This window comes from Pristiophorus japonicus, chromosome 15, assembly GCF_044704955.1.
Source record: "Pristiophorus japonicus isolate sPriJap1 chromosome 15, sPriJap1.hap1, whole genome shotgun sequence".
In the NCBI taxonomy this organism is placed as follows: Eukaryota; Metazoa; Chordata; class Chondrichthyes; family Pristiophoridae; genus Pristiophorus; species Pristiophorus japonicus.
Window position 1 is genome coordinate 113346439 of NC_091991.1, and position 18508 is coordinate 113364946.

Sequence of the window (18508 nt, forward strand, 5' to 3'; positions counted from 1 at the left end):
CTTGATAGCCTCCATCTTAGAGTCAGTGGTCTGATGCTGTCTGCTGCAATCTTTCCCCCAAAAAATTCGACATCTGGCGCCAGGAATACACACTTGGTGCGTTTCAGCTTGAGTCCCACTCTGTCCAGTCGCTTTAAATCCTTTTCTAGGTTATGCAAGTGTTCGGTGGTGTCAGGACCAGTGATCAGGATATCGTCTTGGAACAACGGTGCGTGGAACCGATTTCAGCAGACTCTCCATGTTCCTCTGGAAGATGGCAGCAGCTGAGCGAATCCCAAAAGGGCATCTGTTGAATATGAACAGTCCTTTGTGCGTGTTATGCACGTCAATCTTTTCAAAGATTCAGCCAACTCCTGTGTCATGTAAGCAGAGGTTAGATCCAGCTTGGTGAACGACTTCCCCCCCCTGCTAACGTTGTGAACAGGTCCTCCGCTTTGGATTCTGGGTACTGGTCCTGTAACGAGACTCGTTTGATCGTTACTTTGTAGTCTTCGCAGATTCTGACCATGCCATCGCTTTTCAACATCGGAACAATTGAACTGGCCCACTCGTTGAACTCGAATGGCGATATAATTCTCTCTCGTTGAAGTCTGTCCAGTTCAATCTCGACTTTCTCCCGCATCATATATGGAACTGCTCGGGCGTTGTGATGAACGGGCCGTGCATAAGGGACTAGATGGAGCTGCACTTTGGCGCCTGTGAAGTTGCCGATGCCTGGCTCAAATAGCAATGGAAATTCGTTTAGCACTTGACCGCACGAGGCGTCATCCACCGAAGACAGCGCTTTGATGTCATCCCAGTTCCATTGGATCTTTCCTAGCCAGCTTCTGCCGAACAGCGTTGGGCCATCGCCTGGTACAATCCATAGTGATAAATCATGCACAACTCCATCGTACGATACCTTCACTGCCACACTGCCTATGACTGGTATGAGCTCTTTGGTGTAAGTGTGCAGCTTTGTATGAATTGGACTTAGTTTTGGCCTTTGTGCCTTGTTGCCCCACAGCTTGTCAAAAGCCTTCTGGCTCATAATTGACTGACTCGCCGTGTGTCCAATTTCATGGAAACTGGAATGCCATTTAATTTGACTTTCCACATTATCGGAGGGCTTTTGGTGGTGAAGGTGTGTACCCCATACACTTCCACTTCAGCCTTGGATTGAGTTGCCTCTCTTACTCGGTCAGCGTGATCTGCGCCGGATCGGTCATCTTCTGCTGACTCTGCCACGTGGTGAGTCGCAGCACGATTGCACATTCGCTGGAGGTGCCCCATTGTTCAGCAGTCTTTGCACAAGTAGTGCTTGAATCGACATTGATGGGCTCTATGATTACCCCCGCAGCGCCAACATGGTGTTAATGGATTTGGATTCACGCCCCACGGTGGACTCTGAGTCATCTGGCCTCTGCAGGCATGTACAGTTCTGCCTGCTGAAGGCGTTATTTTATGCACAGTACTTGCCGGTGAGCTTCGGTGTTGAAAAGGTAATTGCTTCGTATTATCATTCGTGGACATGAAAGCCTGGGCTATCGTGATGGCCTTAATCAGATCTAGGGATTCGGCAGACAGCAGTTCGCAAAGAATGACCTCGTGTCCGATTCCAAGCATGAAAAAGTCCCGCAACATTTCCCCCAAAATCCGGCAAATTCGCACGGTCCTGCAAGGCGTCTTAGGTCTGCGACATAGCTCGCCACGTCCTGGCCCTCAGAGCGATGGTGCGTATAAAAGCGATACCTGGGCCATTAAGATGCTCTCCTTCGGCTTGAGGTGTTCTCGAACCAGTGTACACAACTCTGCATATGTCTTGTCCATTGGTTTCGTCGGTGCGAGCAAATTTTTGATGAGGCCATATATCGTGGACCCACAAATGGTGAGGAGAATCGTCCTGCGCTTGACCGCGTTACTGTCCGTATCCAGCTCGTTGGTCATGAAGTACTGGTCAAGACACTCAACGAAGGCTTCCCAATCATCACCCTCAACAAATCTCTCAAGAATACCAACGGCAGCCATAACCACGTGAAAGTTCGGGATCCGTTACTCGTCGCCAATTGTTTTGTTCAGAGTAACTCCACAAGACTGTGTGCTGTAAGCTCAAACTGATGTGCCCTTAGTCTCTTTAATCAAACTCCAGAGTGAAGAATCAGCATGGCAGACAACCTTTTATACTTGCTTGCACGAGGTGTGCAGGTGACCCTTGGGTCTCCAACAGGTGCTCCCCTGGTGGCAAGTCTTACACTATTATAAAGTTTACATACATAACAGTCCATACCAGGGTTTATGCTCCACACAAGCCTCCTCCCACACTATTTCATCTAACCCCATCAACATATCCTTCTATGCCTTTACTCCCGAAATGTGTTTATCTAGCCTACACTATTCGCCTCAACTACTTCTTGTGGTAGCGAGTTTCACATTCTCACCACTCTCTGGGTAAAGAAGTTTCTCCTGAATTCCCTGTTGGATTTATTAGTGACTGTCTCATAATTATGGCCCCTAGTTTTGGTCTCCCCCACAGTGGAAATATATTCTCTACGTCTATCCTATAAAATTCTTTCAAAATTTTAAAGAGCTCTATCAGGTCACCCCTCAGCCTTCTCTTTACTAGAGAAAAGAGCCCTCGTCTGTTCAGTCATACACAACAAACCCCCCTCTGTGACATGATGCCCACAGTTCCCACAGACTCTGTATCAAAACTTCTCCAGTTAGCTGCCATTCAAAATCATTTAAAAAACACATAATATAATGTCCAAAATATAGAGACTTTACGAGCACAATAAAAAAGAACATTCAAAGACTTGCCTGATTTTTAAAATTGGTTGTCAACTATGTTGTTCCCGGTGCACTGCTCGGTGTGGTGCTGAGTCAAACAGGCCGCTAGGTTCAATCACCGACTTACAGCCAGGGATTTGAAAACTGACCTCAGTATCTCCAGGTTATAGAACTCAGGTAGGGAGGGGTAACCCAGTCAGCCAGGATTTCTGCTCCCGGTCGCTATACAATAATTCCTGCTCAGAAAATGTAGATGTGCAAATGCCGGGTGAAGATGAGATTGGATGTGGGGTGAAAAGGTCAGCAGTGTCCCTGTTGACAGATAATATCTGACCTCACACATGAGCATGGGGGAGGTATATTACCAGGTAGCTGGCAGCTTTCAGTGAACCGTAAGGGATCAAGTGCCCATAATTCCTACTCTCCAGACAGATTCCAATGCAACTCCTACTTCATTGCTATCCAGTTATCTGGTCAGATACATGGTACAGGTACTGCACACAGTGGAGGGGGAGGGGAAGTACAAACACAACTGGGGGAATGGAGATTAATATAACTGGACTGACAAAAGGCAACAAAAATATAGAATAGTACAACATCTCCAACGCGTAATTAAATTAAATGCTTTCACCTACACAGAACAAGCAGGTTCTAATACCACAAAATCAGCAGCACGTTAATATTACACGTTTGAACTATAACATAATACGGCAGAAATCAAACCCACAGAAGTTATCAGAAGGAGAAAAAAATATGCAGTTAAAATTCTAAGAGTGGGTTACAGTAACACTGGAAGCGGGGCACTGTATTACACTGGGAGCGGGTCACAGTAACACTGGGAGCGGGGCACAGTATTACACTGGGAGCGGGGCACAGTATTACACTGGGAGCGGGGCACAGTATTACACTGGGAGCGGGGCACTGGCGGCAGATTAGGAAAGGGGCAGGTGCAACGAGACCTGGGTGTCATGGTACATCAGTCATTGAAAGTTGGCATGCAGGTACAGCAGGTGGTGAAAAAGGCAAATGGCATGTTGGCCTTCATACCGAGAGGATTTGAGTATAGGAGCAGGGAGGTCTTACTGCAGTTGTACAGGGCCTTGGTGAGGCCTCACCTGGAATATTGTGTTCAGTTTTGGTCTCCTAATCTGAGGAAGGACGTTCTTGCTATTGAGGGAGTGCAGCGAAGGTTCACCAGACTGATTCCCGGGATGGCTGGACTGACATATGAGAAGAGACTGGATCAACTGGGCCTTTATACACTGGAGTTTAAAAAGATGACAAGGGATCTCATAGAAACTTACAAGATTCTGACGGGACTGGACAGGTTAGATGCGGGAAGAATGTTCCCGATGATGGCGAAGTCCAGAACCAGGGGACACAGTCTAAGGATAAGGGGTAAGCCATTTAGGACTGAGATGAGGAGAAACTTCTTCACTCAGAGAGTTGTTAACCTGTGGAATTCCCTACCGCAGAGAGTTGTTGATGCCAGTTCATTGGATATATTCAAGAAGGAGTTAGCTAAGGCCCTTACAGCTAAAGAGATCAAGGGGTATGGAGAGAAAGCAGGGAACGGGTACTGAGGTGAACGATCAGCCATGATCTTATTCAATGGTGGAGCAGGCTCGAAGGGCCGAATGGCCTACTCCTGCACCTATTTTCCATGTTTCTATGGTTCTATGTATTACACTGGGAGCGGGGCACAGAACTACTCTGGGAGCGGGGCACTGCACTACTCTGGGTGCGGGGCACTGCACTACACTGGGAGCGGGGCAGTGCCCTACACTGGCAACGGGTCACTGTATTCATCATCATAGGCAGTCCCTTGGAATCGAGGAAGACTTGCTTCCATTCTAAAAATGAGTCCTTAGGTGGCTGGACAGTCCAATACGAGAACCACAGTCCCTGTCACAGGTGGGGCAGATAGTCATTGAGGGTAAGGGTGGGTGGGACAGGTTTGCCGCATGCTCTTTCCGCTGCCTGTGCTTGTTTTCTGCATGCTCTCGGCGATGAGACTCGAGGTGCTCAGCGCCCTCCCGGATGCTCTTCCTCCACTTAGGGCGGTCTTTGGCCAGGGACTCCCAAGTGTCGGTGGGAATGTTGCATTTTATCAAGGAGACTTTGAGGGTATCCTAGAAACGTTTTCTCTGCCCACCTGGGGCTTGCTTGCCGTGTAGGAGTTCCGAGTAGAGTGCTTGCTTTGGGAGTCTTGTGTCAGGCATGTGAACAATGTGGCACCGGGGCGGGTCACACTATGTCACTGGGGGCGGGTCACACTATTGCACTGAGAGCGGGTCACACTATGGCACTGGGGGTAGGTCACACTATGGCACTGGGAGCGGGTCACTGTATTACACTGGGAGCGGTCACTGTATTACACTGGGAGCGGTCACTGTATTGCACTGGGAGCGGGTCACTGTATTACACTGGGAGCGGGTCACTGTATTACACTGGGAGTGGGTCACGGTATTACACTGGGAGTAGGTCACTGTATTGCACTGGGAGTGAGTCACTGTATTACATTGGGGGTGAGTCACTGTATTGCACTGGGAGTTGTTCACAGCATTACACTGGGAGCGGGTCACTGTATTGCACTGGGAGTGGTCACTGTATTACACTGGGAGTGAGTCACTGTGTTACATTGGGAGTTGTTCATTGTATTACACTGGGAGCAGGTCACAGTATTGCACTGGGAGTGGGTCACAGTACTGCACTGGGAGTGGGTCACAATATTACACTAGGATCGGGTCACTGTATTGCACTGGGAGTGGGTCACAGTATTGTACTAGGAGCGGGTCACAGTAACACTGGGAGTGGGTCACAGTATTGCACTGGGAGTGAGTCACTGTATTACACTGGGAGTGGGTCACTGTATTACACTGGGAGCGGGTCACTGTATTACACTAGGAGTAGGTCACGGTATTACACTGGGAGCGGGACACTGTATTACACTGGGAGTAGGTCACAGTATTACACTGGGAGCGGGTCACTGCATTACACTGGGAGCGGTCACTGTATTACACTGGGAGTGAGTCACTGCATTACATTGGGGGTGAGTCACTGTATTACACTGGGAGCTGTCACTGTATTATACTGGGAGTAGGTTACTGTCTTACACTGGGAGCGGGTCACTGCATTACACTGGGAGCGGGTCACTGCATTACACTGGGAGCGGGTCACTGTATTACACTGGGAGTAGGTCACTGTATTGCAGTGGGAGTGAGTCACTGTATTACATTGGGGGTGAGTCACTGTATTACACTGGGAGTTCACAGCATTACACTGGGAACGGGTCACTGTATTGCACTGGGAGTGGTCCCTGTATTACACTGGGAGTGAGTCACTGTGTTACATTGGGAGTTGTTCACTGTATTACACTGGGAGCAAGTCACAGTATTGCACTGGGAGTGGGTCACAGTATTGCAGTGAGAGTGGGTCACAGTAACACTGGGAGTGGATCACAGTATTGCACTGGGAGTGAGTCACTGTATTACATTGGGAGCGGGTCACAGTATTATACTGGGAGTGGGTCACAGTATTGCACTGGGAGCGGGTCACAGTAACACTGGGAGCGGGTCACAGTATTACACTGGGAGCGGGTCACTGTAACACTGGAAGTGGGTTACACTGGGAGTGGGGTGCCTTCTTACCTGCCTCTGCCTGCCCGTCATTCGGTGGGATTCCGATCCCCCGATCCCCCGCAATCTGGAATCGTTTTGCGCACGAAGGGGATGGCGATTCCAGGATGACAGCTCGGAAGCGGAGAGACAGAGAGGGGAGAGCGGCCGCAGGGAGCGGCGCAGCCCGGCTTCAACCGATCTCAATTCGCTCCTTGCAATTACACCGATTTCTCCTCGCTTTTCCCCTCAACTCCATCGCAGCCGATGAGCGCATGCCCGGAGACACGGAGCCACTCCGCACCTCCCTTGAAACAGCAGCGAGCGCCGTTAAAGCTACACCGCACCCTCCCAGTGCCGCAGCTCCCAGTCCAAGGTCGCTACAACTCCGTGAAAACACCCTCTGTTTCCTGTTGTGTTTACTTCTGCCGCCGATTTACAATTTACACCCTTTTAGTCCAAGTTGAAAATGGTTTTCCCCATTTCACGTTGCACAGTGAAAATTCCTAGCAACCTTTAAGAAGCTGGTGGCTGCACTCACTTTTTAAAAAAACCTGCAAATCGTGCTGACAATACGCAGCAGGTCAGGCAGCATCTGGAAGCAGCAAGGCAGGTGAAGCTTTGAGCTGTGTTCTGTGATTGTACCCTGGTTAGTGTCTCACCTGTAACAGCAAGCTGCACTTGCTCCTCACAGAGGCTTGCTGCGTGTTTCCAGCACTAGTGTTTCATTTCATGTAAAAGAATCTGAACGGTCGATTATAAATCAGGCCGATTACATTTGAAATCAAGGCTCGCATGAAGGAAACAATGTGTGTAGATGGAGTTGAGGTACAAATAGTCCATGATCAGTGAATGGCAGAACAGGGGTGAATGGCCTTCTCCTGATGTGTAATGAGAAGGGACTAATTAGCAATCTTGTCGTGCGAGGCCCCTTGAAGAAGAGTGACCATAATATGGTAGAATTCTTTATTAAGATGGAGAGTGACACAGTTAATTCAGAGACTAGGGTTCTGAACTTAAGGAAAGCTAACTTCGACGGCATGAGGCGTGAATTGGCGAGAATAGACTGGCAAATGATACTTAAAGGGTTGACAGTGGATAGGCAATGGCAAACATTGATAGATCACATGGATGAACTTCAACAATTGTACGTCCCTGTCTGGAGTAAAAATAAAACAGGGAAGGTGGCTCAACCATGGCTAACAAAGGAAATTAAGGATAGTGTTAGATCCAAGGAAGAGGCATATAAATTGGCCAAAAAAAGCAGCAAACCTGAGGACTGGGAGAAATTTAGAATTCAGCAGAGGAGGACAAAGGGTTTGATTAAGAGGGGGAAAATAGAGTACAAGAGGAAGCTTGCCGGGAACATAAAAACTGACTGCAAAAGCTTCTATAGATATGTGAAGAGAAAAAGATTAGTAAAGACAAACGTAAGTCCCTTGCAGTCGGACTCAGGTGAATTTATAATGGGGAACAAAGAAATGGCAGACCAATTGAACAAATACTTTGGTTCTGTCTTCATGAAGGAAGACACAAATAACCTTCCGGATGTATTAGGGGACCGAGGGTCTAGAGAGAAGGAGGAACTGAAGGATATCCTTATTAGGTGGGAAATTGTGTTGGGGAAATTGATGGGATTGAAGGCCGATAAATCTCCGGAGCCTGATTGTCTGCATCCCAGAGTACTTAAGGAAGTGGCCCTAGAAATAGTGGATGCATTGGTGATCATTTTCTAAAAGTCTATCAACTCTGGATCAGTTCCTATGGACTGGAGGGTAGCTAATGTAACACCACTTTTTAAAAAAGGAGGGAGAGAGAAAACGGGCAATTTTAGACCGGTTAGCCTGACATCAGTAGTGCGGAAAATCTTGGAATCAATTATTAAAGATGAAATAGCAACACATTTGGAAAGCAGTGACAGGATCGGTCCAAGTCAGCATGGATTTATGAAGGGGAAATCATGTTTGACAAATCTTCTGGAATTTTTTGAGGATGTAACTAGTAGAGTGGACAAGGGAGAACCAGTGGATGTGGTGTATTTGGATTTTCAAAAGGCCTTTGACAAGGTCCCACATAAGAGATTGGTGTGCAAAATCAAAGCACATTGTATTGGGGGTAATGTACTGGCGTGGATAGAGAATTGGTTGGCAGACAGGAAGCAGAGAGTCGGGATAAACGGGTCCTTTTCGGAATGGGAGGCAGTGACTAGTGGAGTGCTGCAGGGCTCAGTGCTGGGACCCCAGCTCTTTACAATATACATTAATGATTTGGATGAAGGAATTGAATGTAATATCTCCAAGTTTGCAGATGACCCTAAACTGGGTGGCGGTGTGAGCTGTGAGGAGGATGCTAAGAGACTGCAGGGTGATTTGGACAGGTTAGGTGAGTGGGCAAATGCATGGCAGATGCAGTATAATGTGTATAAATGTGAGGTTATCCATTTTGGAAACAATAACACAAAGGCAGAATATTACCTGAATGGTGGCAGATTAGGAAAAGGGGAGGTGCAATGAGACCTGGGTGTCATGTTCATCAGTCATTGAAAGTTGACATGCAGGTACAGCAGGCGGTAAAGAAGGCAAATAGTATGTTGGCCTTCATAGCTAGGGGATTTGAGTATAGGAGCAGGGAGGTCTTACTGCAGTTGTACAGGGCCTTGGTGAGGCCTCACCTGGAATATTGTGTTCAGTTTTGGACTCCTAATCTGAGGAAGGGCGTTCTTGCTATTGAGGGGGTGCAGCGAAGGTTCACCAGACTGATTCCAAGGATGGCTGGTCTGACGTATGAGGAGAGACTGGATCAACTGGGCTTTTATACACTGGAGTTTAGAAGGATGAGAGGGGATCTCATAGAGACGTATAAGATTCTAACGGGACTGGACAGGTTTGATGCGGGAAGAATGTTCCCGATGTTGGGGAAGTCCAGAACCAGGGGACACAATCTTAGGATAAGGGGTAGGCCATTTAGGACTGAGATGAGGAGATACTTCTTCACTCAGAGAGTTGTTAACCTGTGGAATTCCCTGCCGCAGAGAGTTGTTGATGCCAGTTCATTGGATATATTCAAGAGAGAGTTAGATATGGCCCTTATGGCTAAATGGATCGGGGGGTATGGAGAGAAAGCAGGAAAGGGGTACTGAGGTGAATGATCAGCAATGATCTTATTGAATGGTGGTGCAGGCTCTAAGGGCCGAATGGTCTACTCCTGCGCTTATTTTCTATGTTTCTATGTTCCTGTGTCAGGGCCCTGAGCAAACCCAGTGACAGGACATCTATGCAAATGGTAATAGCTGACCATTATTAGCTGTCAACTATTTTTATATCACCTATTATAAACAGGCGTGATCAAAATCGCACGTGTGCAGTTTATGTCTCTCATATTTAGGGCACAAAATTTGGATCCGCAGCGCCTGTTTTTTTGGGCGCTATGAGTGCTCTTAGAGGTCCAAAGTGGCGCCCGCAGCCGTACGCACACTTGAGGGCGAATGGCATTGGGCGCCATATTGTTGAGGGCATTAGTGCATGTAGTGAAAGTATGCAGATCATAACGTCACTCAGCGTGCAACACAGATTTGACGCCACCATAACCATTATGGAGCTCAACGCTCCAGCTCGCACCTTCTCTTAAGTTCGCACAGCTGAACACGCATTCAGCAGCAGGAAGGACCCCCCACCAGCACTGTTTAAAGGGATCATCAACTATTTACAGGTTAGTTGTTGATTGATTTCTTCTGGCTGTTGGTACGATCCTGCAGTGTTTGCCGCTTTCTATAGTTGTTTCAAGTTGCAAAAGTCTACAGAGAGTGGTGTGGCAGGTGCTGAAGGACTTTTTCCTGACTTCAAGGCTTCTGCAAAACCATCTGTTGACAGACATGGGTGCACTAGTAGGAATTCCCCGTGGAATACAGCATGAATTGGTGAATGAACAGAGGCCACGCAGAGCAGGACAAGCTTCTCGAAGTGCGAGGAGGGGGGGAAGGGGGAAGGGCTCTCAGCAGGAGGCCATATCGGCCCATCGTATTCAGGGAGCATTTCTCCTACCTGAACCTCAGATGTTTGCACTTCACCAAGGACGTCCTCATGGAAATCTGCCACCTGCTGCGGCCACAACTGCAACCTCAGAGCAGGGTGAGGACTACCTTGCCAGTGGCTGTGGTGGTGAACTTCTATGCATCGGGCTCCTTCCAGGCTGGAACTGGAGATATCCAGAACTCATGTGTGACCTCGCCCTCCTGCAAGCTGTCACCTGCATTATCCTTGCCCCCTGCCCTGGCTGCAGGTCGCTCATGCTCGGTGTCTCACTACATGCAGATCCCTCCTCTATGCTATCCTCTAAATTCCGCGAATTGTCAGTATCTGAGCAGGTGACTGCGAGTGTGAAATCGAGTGACAGTATTTCTTCATCATCACTGCCTTGTTGCTTTTCCACTATTGCATGGCCAGGTTACAGTTCTTGGGTATCTGAAAGGAGAAAGGCACCTCAGTAGGGTTGTGGTGAGGGCAGGGGGGGGAAACAAGAGGTGCATGCTTACGCCATCTGCACCTTGGAAATCAGAAGCAATTGTGGGATAAGGAGGAAATGGGATGCGAGACGGAGGATTAGGTCTGAGAATACCATCATCTTCAGGTGATTCAGCCCCGTCACTGGCCACGGCCTCAGCAATGGCCAGCACCGTCTCCTCCATGGGGGTTAGGACATGCAGGCGTGCCTGACTCCCGCCGGTTAGCTCCTGCTACCTCCGGTTGTGCGACCTTGTCCTGCAAGAAAGAAGAAGTCTGTCAGTAAGTGTTGTGCAATATGTTTGGGTGATATAGTTATCATAGTTGAATAGCTGCCAGTGTGTGCAAGCTGTGCAATGTGAGTGTGAGGCTTGCAACAGTGCTAAACGTGTGAGGGTGAGGTGAAGCTATGAATGTTAGATATGAGTCTTGATTGATAGAGATTGTTGGTAGGTGAGTGATGCATATGGTGCATTGAGCAGTGGTTGAGGCTAGTAGTGCAGTCAATGGGATATGGCATTTGAAGATGCATTCACTGACCTTGACCATCGTGTGACGTCATTAAACTTCTTCTGGTACGACATCCAAGTCCTCAGAGCTTAACTCCCGGCATTGAATGTCATGGCTATCTGCTCCCACTGCCTTCTGAGTGTGTGTCTGGAGGGTCTCCTATCCCCCTGTGGATCTAGTACATCGAGGTACAGGTGCAGCGTCTAAATTCCGGAATCCTCGAAACTGAGGCCGTTCCGGATTTCAGGCTTTTCCGGACTTTCTGACGTCACAAATCCGGAAACACATGAGCCCAAGTTTGGGTATTTCCAGATTTTGGAACATCAGAAAGGTGGAGGAGTGGGGGGGGGGGGGGGGGGAATTCCCGCCAAAGAGCTGTTCAAGCCATCCAGCCCCGCCAAGGTTGTTGTCAAGCGGGCCGCGCCGAGGAGGTGTTTGGATGGGCCCTGCCGAGGAGGTGTTCGGGCGGGCCCTGCCGAGGAGGTGTTCGGGCGGGCCCCGCCGAGGAGGTGTTCGGGCGGGCCCCGCCGAGGAGGTGTTCGGGCGGGTCCCGCCGAGGAGGTGTTCGGGTGGGCCCCGCCGAGGAGGTGTTCAGGCGGGCCCCACCGGGGAGGCCCCGAGGTAAGGGCAGCGGCGCCGAGGCCCGAGGTCAGCAGGGTCGTCGGGTCCAGATTCCGGAACACCGGATTTTTGACACTGCACCTGTACTGGCAACCGGTAAAATTCCATCTATTTGGAGGGAGGCTAAAATAATTGCCCTCCTGCAGCAGGGGAAGAATGTTTGTGAAGCCTCCAGCTACCGCCCGATCTCCTTACTTTACACTTGTTATAAAATGCTGCAGAGGATACTACTCCACAACTGAGCCCCCACCATCGAGCCAACCATTCCCTAAAGAGCAAGCGGGCTACCGGAATGGCCATAACTGCTGGGACCAAGTGGTAGCTTTAACAACGCACATCGAAGCAGGCTTCCAGCACCAGCTCAAGGCCACCGTCACACTCGTGGACCTGACACAGCGGCACACGACACAGAACGGAAGCATGGGCTGCTTTTCAACGTTTACACCAGTGACCTGCCCAAAACAGAGTCCCGCAAGTTTGTATATGCTGATGACATTGCCTTGGCCACGCTAAACATGAATCTGTCTGTCACCGAGGATACCCTGACCAGTGGTTTACAGAGGATGGATACCGATGGTGACTTCAGCCAAACCCGCAAAAGACCGTCATCTCGACATTCCACCTCAACACCCATCAAGCAAATCAAGCTTTAAAAGTTTCCTTTTGCAGCGCAAAGATAAATCATGCCAAAAAACCCTCCTATTTAGGAGTCACACTTGATCGCACCCTGTCACATAGACAACATCTCCAGAACCTTGGGCAGAAACTAAAGAGTAGGATCAACCTGATCCAGAAACGCGGCAGATCCACATGGGGAGCAGGCGCTCAAACCCTCTGTACGGCAGCACGCGCCCTGGTGTACTCTACAGCGGAGTACAGCTCTCCAGCATGGCTATCAAGTGTCAAATCCGTTGATGTCCAGCTGAATTCTGAGATTTATCACCGGTACGCTTTTATCAACACCAACACCTTGGCTGCCCGTGCTTGCAAACATCGCACCACACACCTACGCTGTGAATATACAGTCTCCAGAGAATACAACTGCTACACCAGCAAAGACATGCCAATCCAGGCCGACTTGAACAACCGACCACCAACCCGTCTCAAATCTAGACGCCCATTTTGGACTATCGCCAAAGCCCTTCAGCGATCTCCCCTCAGCCTCGATGACTGACAGCAAAATGCTTGGAAGAACTGCGACATATGGAATGGATTCCTGAAAGAGGACCCCACTGTACAACCTGAAGGATAAAACCTTCCTCGCAAACAGTGGACAACCATCAACCACCTCAGAACTGGTCATGGTCGATGCTCCCTCCACCTTCTCCATAGGTGGAAGATTAAAGCATCCCCACCATGGGACTATGGAGCTCCTAATCAGACCCAGGAGCACGTCATTGAGCACTGCTCTCAGGGAATTTGCAGACAGCCTATAAGATATCCACGCTGTTAGACCGGAAGCTTTGGTCTGGATATCTGGCTTAGATATTGACATTTGATTTGCTATGCTACTAACATACAAAAGAAGAAGAGCACATCTCTCCTCCTCCACCAAGGTCTCCAGTGCTACGTCGGAAAACCTTGAAGCCCGGTCTCTCCATTGTTGGGCCTTGTCTGCTCTCTCCGGTGGATATAAATTATCCCACAGCACTATTTTGAAGAAGAGCAGGGGGAGTTCTCACCAATGTTCTGGCCAATATTTATCCCTCAATTAACATCACTGAAACAGATGATCTCATTGCTATTTATGAGACCTTGCTGTGTGCAAATGGCTGCCGCGTTTTCTATATTGCAACAATGACTACACTTCAAAAGTACTTCATTGGATGCAAAACACTTTGGGATGTCCTGTGGTTGTGAAAGGTGCTATATAAATGCAAACATTTTTCCTTTTATAAAAATATTGGAGATGGGGGAAAAATTCTGTTTGGATGATTCTTGACTGTCAGTCAATCAGGTAATGAAGAGTTAGTTCGCTTTCCAATTGGTGCAGGAAGGTGGGGTACTGCGAGGATGAACATGTTGGGCGACCAATGGTGGGTGAGTTGGGTGGGGTGGTTGGAGATCATGTGATTAAACCTCCTGAAATAGATCGAATCGGAGTTGGCAACCCTATTTAGGGGTGTTGCTTAGCAGACTGACGTCCAGGAGCAACCCACCCCAAATCCTCCGCTGCAATGCCACCATGTGGCTTGCGGCAGTAAGTTCATGCTGGAGGCATTACGTCTGCTGGGACACAGGCGTATGAGAGATGGTTTTATCGTAACTACAGGAAGATATCATGGCTCTCTCAATGTCTTGTTTGATGAGGAAGCTGTCCCGTGTGGAACTAGGGCCATACAGACCAGGAGGGCCTCAGGTTCCATCAGTGGTCTGTGTTGAGTTAGCCAATCACAGATGGGCAGTAAAAGGGTGTTACACATGGCCTCCGTGTCCCTGGAACTTGTAAAGTGTGCATTGTGGACAACAGATGAGGTCAGGGCAGGGTTTTGTTGTGATGCCCACGTGGTGAAACGCAACATATTTTAGTAAGTTAAGAGTACAATGCAGTTTCTTTCATGCAAAAGCTGATGAGCAGCCTGAGCAGAACCTTTAAGCCATTGCAGGGCTGCACAGCTTAGCGGGAACATTGGTGACAAAGATTCGCTTTGGTCCTCATGACATTTACCATGATTTTGGGCAGTAAAGGTCCAATCCGGTTCACAGGGGACATGCCGTCCACTTATGGAAGTACCGATGGCACTGAACCTAAGGAGAATATCTTGTGTAAAAACCCCAAAACATAGCACTTTCTACCTACCTCCTCTACTGGACACTCACTGTCTCAGTTCACACATCAGCAATGGCCATTTGGGGGCAGGTAACAAAATTGGTAAAAAAAAAATGTAAACGGTGGCGATAAGATTACCGCACAACTATAGTTCAGACCCTGCAACCAAACCCTTCCTCGCCCTGTGACAGATGCCAATGGATGTCCAGGCACCACTAACAAAGTGTATTTATAAAGCACCTTTAAGAAAGAAAGACTTGCCTTTCTATAATGCCTTTCACGACGTCAGTACGTCCCAAAGTGCTTTACAGCCAATGTACCTTTGAAGTGTAGTCACTGTTGTGTGAAACGCGGCAGGCAATTTACGGACAATTAGCCCCCACAACCAGTAATGTGATCATGACCAGATAATCTGTTTTAGTGATGTTGGTTTGGGATAAATATTTGCCAGGACACTGGTGAGAACTCCTTCTTCAAATTGTGCCATGGGATCTTTTACATTGACCTGGTTTAACGATTCATCAGAAAGATGGCATCTCTAACAGTGCAGCACTCCATCAGTACTGCACTGGGAATGTCAGTCTAGATTTTGTGCTCAAGTCCCTGGAGTGGGACTTGAACCCACAACCTTCTGACCTAGACGTGAGAGTGTTGCCCACTGAGCCACGGCTTAAAACAACAAAGAGCCCACTGTGCTTCACTGAGGAGAAAACCGATTGCGAGCATTGATGAGAGAGCAAGGAGGTTCTGAGGAGAGTTTTAAAGGTGTTGAGATCTATTTACAATCTATAGTAACGACTTGGAAGAAGGGACTGAGTGTAACGTAGCCAAGTTTGCTGACGATACAAAGATGGGAGGAAAAGCAATGTGTGAGGAGGACATAAAAAATCTGCAAAAGGACATAGACAGGCTAAGTGAGTGGACAGAAATTTGGCAGATGGGAGTATAATGTTGGAAAGTGTGAGGTCATGCACTTTGGCAGAAAACAAAATCAAAGATCAATTTATTATTTAAATGGAGAAAGTTTGCAAAGTGCTGCAGTACAGCGGGACCTGGGGGTACTTGTGCATGAAACACAAAAGGTTAGTATGCAGGTACAGCAAGTGATCAGGAAAGCCAATGGAATCTTGGCCTTTATTGCAAAGGGGATGGAGTATAGAAACATAGAAATAAAAGCAGGGAAGTCTTGCTACAGCTATACAGGGTATTGGTGAGGCCACACCTGGAATACTGCGTGCAGATTTGGTTTCCATATTTACGAAAGGATATACTTGCTTTGGAAGCAGTTCAGAGAAGGTTCACTAGGTTGATTCCGGAGATGAGGGGGTTGACTTATGAGGAAAAGTTGAGTGGGTTGGGCCTCTACTCATTGGAATTCAGAAGAATAAGAGGTGATCTTATCGAAATATATAGGATTATGAGGGGGCTTGACAAGGTGGATGCAGAGAGGATATTTCCACTGATGGGGGAGACTAGAACTAGAGGGCATGATCTTAGAATAAGGAGCCGCCCATTTAAAACTGAGATGAGGAGAAATTTCTTCTCTGAGGGTTGTAAATCTGTGGAATTTGCTGCCTCAAAGGGCTGTGGAAGCTGGGACATTGAATAAATTTAAGACAGAAATAGACAGTTTCTTAAACGATAACGGGTTATGGGGAGCGGGCAGGGAAGTGGAACTGAGTCCATGATCGGATCAGCCATGGTCTTATTGAATGGTGGAGCAGGCTCGAGGGGCCTACTCCTGCTCCTATTTCTTATGTTCTTATGAGAGAAGTAGTGAGGGGGAGGGTTACAGAGAGAGCTCTAAACAATGGAAACTCAGCAGAGAATAACTTGAATGAGTTTCAGCCATACTCTGACCTGCAGCAGTTAGCTGATTGTTAGGAAATGGTTCAGTAGTTACAAGTAGTGACTGAAGTCTTGTAGTAAAACGTTTATGAGACCTAGACCTGAGTGTGACAGAATTACTATCCCTTTACTGCAATAAAGGGAGTTTGAGGGCTTTAATGCATTCCTCACAGACAGATCTTAACTGACTGTACTTATTTCCACGCCAGCATAATAACACCTTTTGCAAACTGAGAGGATGCATTTTGATTGATCACAACACAGGAAACAAGTCAAACCTGTCCAGGAATACAGACTTCTTTAGCAAAAGGCAGACCAGGATCAGAGCCCCAGGAGAGCTGCTTTCTCTAATGTTACGGCCTGTCTGTATTTCACCTAAAGCTAGAAACTATTGGTAGAAATGTTAATTTCTCAAAACATGGTGTTGCCCGGCTCCCCCGTCTGGTTCCGTAGGTGAATACACTGCCCTGTATGCAACTGAAGCCACACAGCCAGTGGAGGTTCCTGGTTCAATCCCCGGCCTGTGCTGAGTTAGCTGGTCACGGCTACAGAGGGGGAAGAGGGAAAAAAAATCACCTGAAGTTCTCTCTCCTGATCCAAAGGCCCCTCCTGTAAATTGGATGTCATGTGAGGACTGGCGATAACTAGCTGTTTGGGTACAGTGCTGGAGAACTCCCTGTGCCCTTGAATCTAGACCCAGCAAGGGTCAGTGCCCTCAATAGAGGAGGAGTCATTTAGGGTTGCCAACACTGCTGGATTGTCCTAGAGTCTCCAGGAATTATAGATTAATCTCCTGGATACTGCTGTGAGTAAGCTGGTAACTGGTTGGGTGTTGGCAGATATAGAGTAGGGATAAAGGGTGCGTACTCTGATTGGCAGGATGTGACGAGTGGCGTTCCCTAGGGATTTATGCTGGAGCCTCAGCTTTTCACCATATCAATGGCTTGGATGAAGGCATAGAGAGATGTATATCCAAGTTTGCAGATGAGACTAAATTAGGAGGCACAGTAAGTTGTGTAGATAGGAGCATAAAGTTACAAAGGGCATAGACAGACTAAGTGAGTGGCTAAACTGTGGCAGATAGAGTTCAACGTGGGGAAATGTGAGGTCATCAACATTGGATCCAAGAAAGAGAAATCGGAATCTTTTCTTAATGGTGTGAGACTAAGAACTATGGAGGAGCAAAGGGATTTAGGTGTCCATGTTCACAAATCACTAAAAGCTGGTGGACAGGTACATAAAGTAATCAAAAAGGCTAATGGAATGTTGGCCTTTATCTCAAGGGGTCTGGAATACTGTGTGACCAGAAGCCACATGATCAGATGTCACATGATCAAACCTTCAGCTTTACGTCCAACAAGAGTTGGCAACCCTTGTGTATGTAACATTAGTGATCTGCATGTCTAATTATTCATATTATTCCTCGAATTGTTTTTTGTATATATTACATGGAGTGACACCACAAATAGTCTCCTACAACAAGAGCAGACATCTTGCAACGTATAGTTAGGAAGCCGGAAGTCCCTGGAGATTTGTACTGGGTAATACTCAGCGACAAGTCAGAGCCTTTGCTGTAGTACAAGCTCCAACATGCTCCTCAAGCGCAGGCTCACTCCCAGGTACAGAGATTGGATTCCATACAGTATAGCATCCAGGAGAGTGCTCTACAGACAGGAGAAGGTGGCGTAAGATATGCCTTGGCCATTGCATTTCCACCTGGATTTGCTATAATCTGAGTCAGATTATTTCTCTTTCTTCTGCGATTAAGAGCTAGGGAATGGGCAGGAAAAACAAGCTGCATTTTATTCCCCCACCTTCAGGTTCCTCCCCTGAAGTTGCTGACTTGTGGTGGGGTACTGTGTCACAAGACACTGGCA

The 18508-nt window shown here is 47.9% G+C and overlaps 1 protein-coding gene across 4 annotated transcripts in view; it reads right to left on the bottom strand.

The window, feature by feature from the left end:
- Positions 1 to 18508, bottom strand: part of glis2b (GLIS family zinc finger 2b) — a 364253-nt gene that overhangs the window by 108647 nt on the left and 237098 nt on the right. The window contains exon 1 of one of the 4 annotated variants that reach the window (XM_070900831.1): positions 6417 to 6635. The exons of the other annotated variants lie outside the window; for them this stretch is intronic. The gene's annotated coding sequence lies outside the window, so the exon portion shown is untranslated. Of the gene's footprint in view, positions 1 to 6416; positions 6636 to 18508 lie in introns of those variants that run through there. 4 annotated transcript variants of the gene reach the window in all.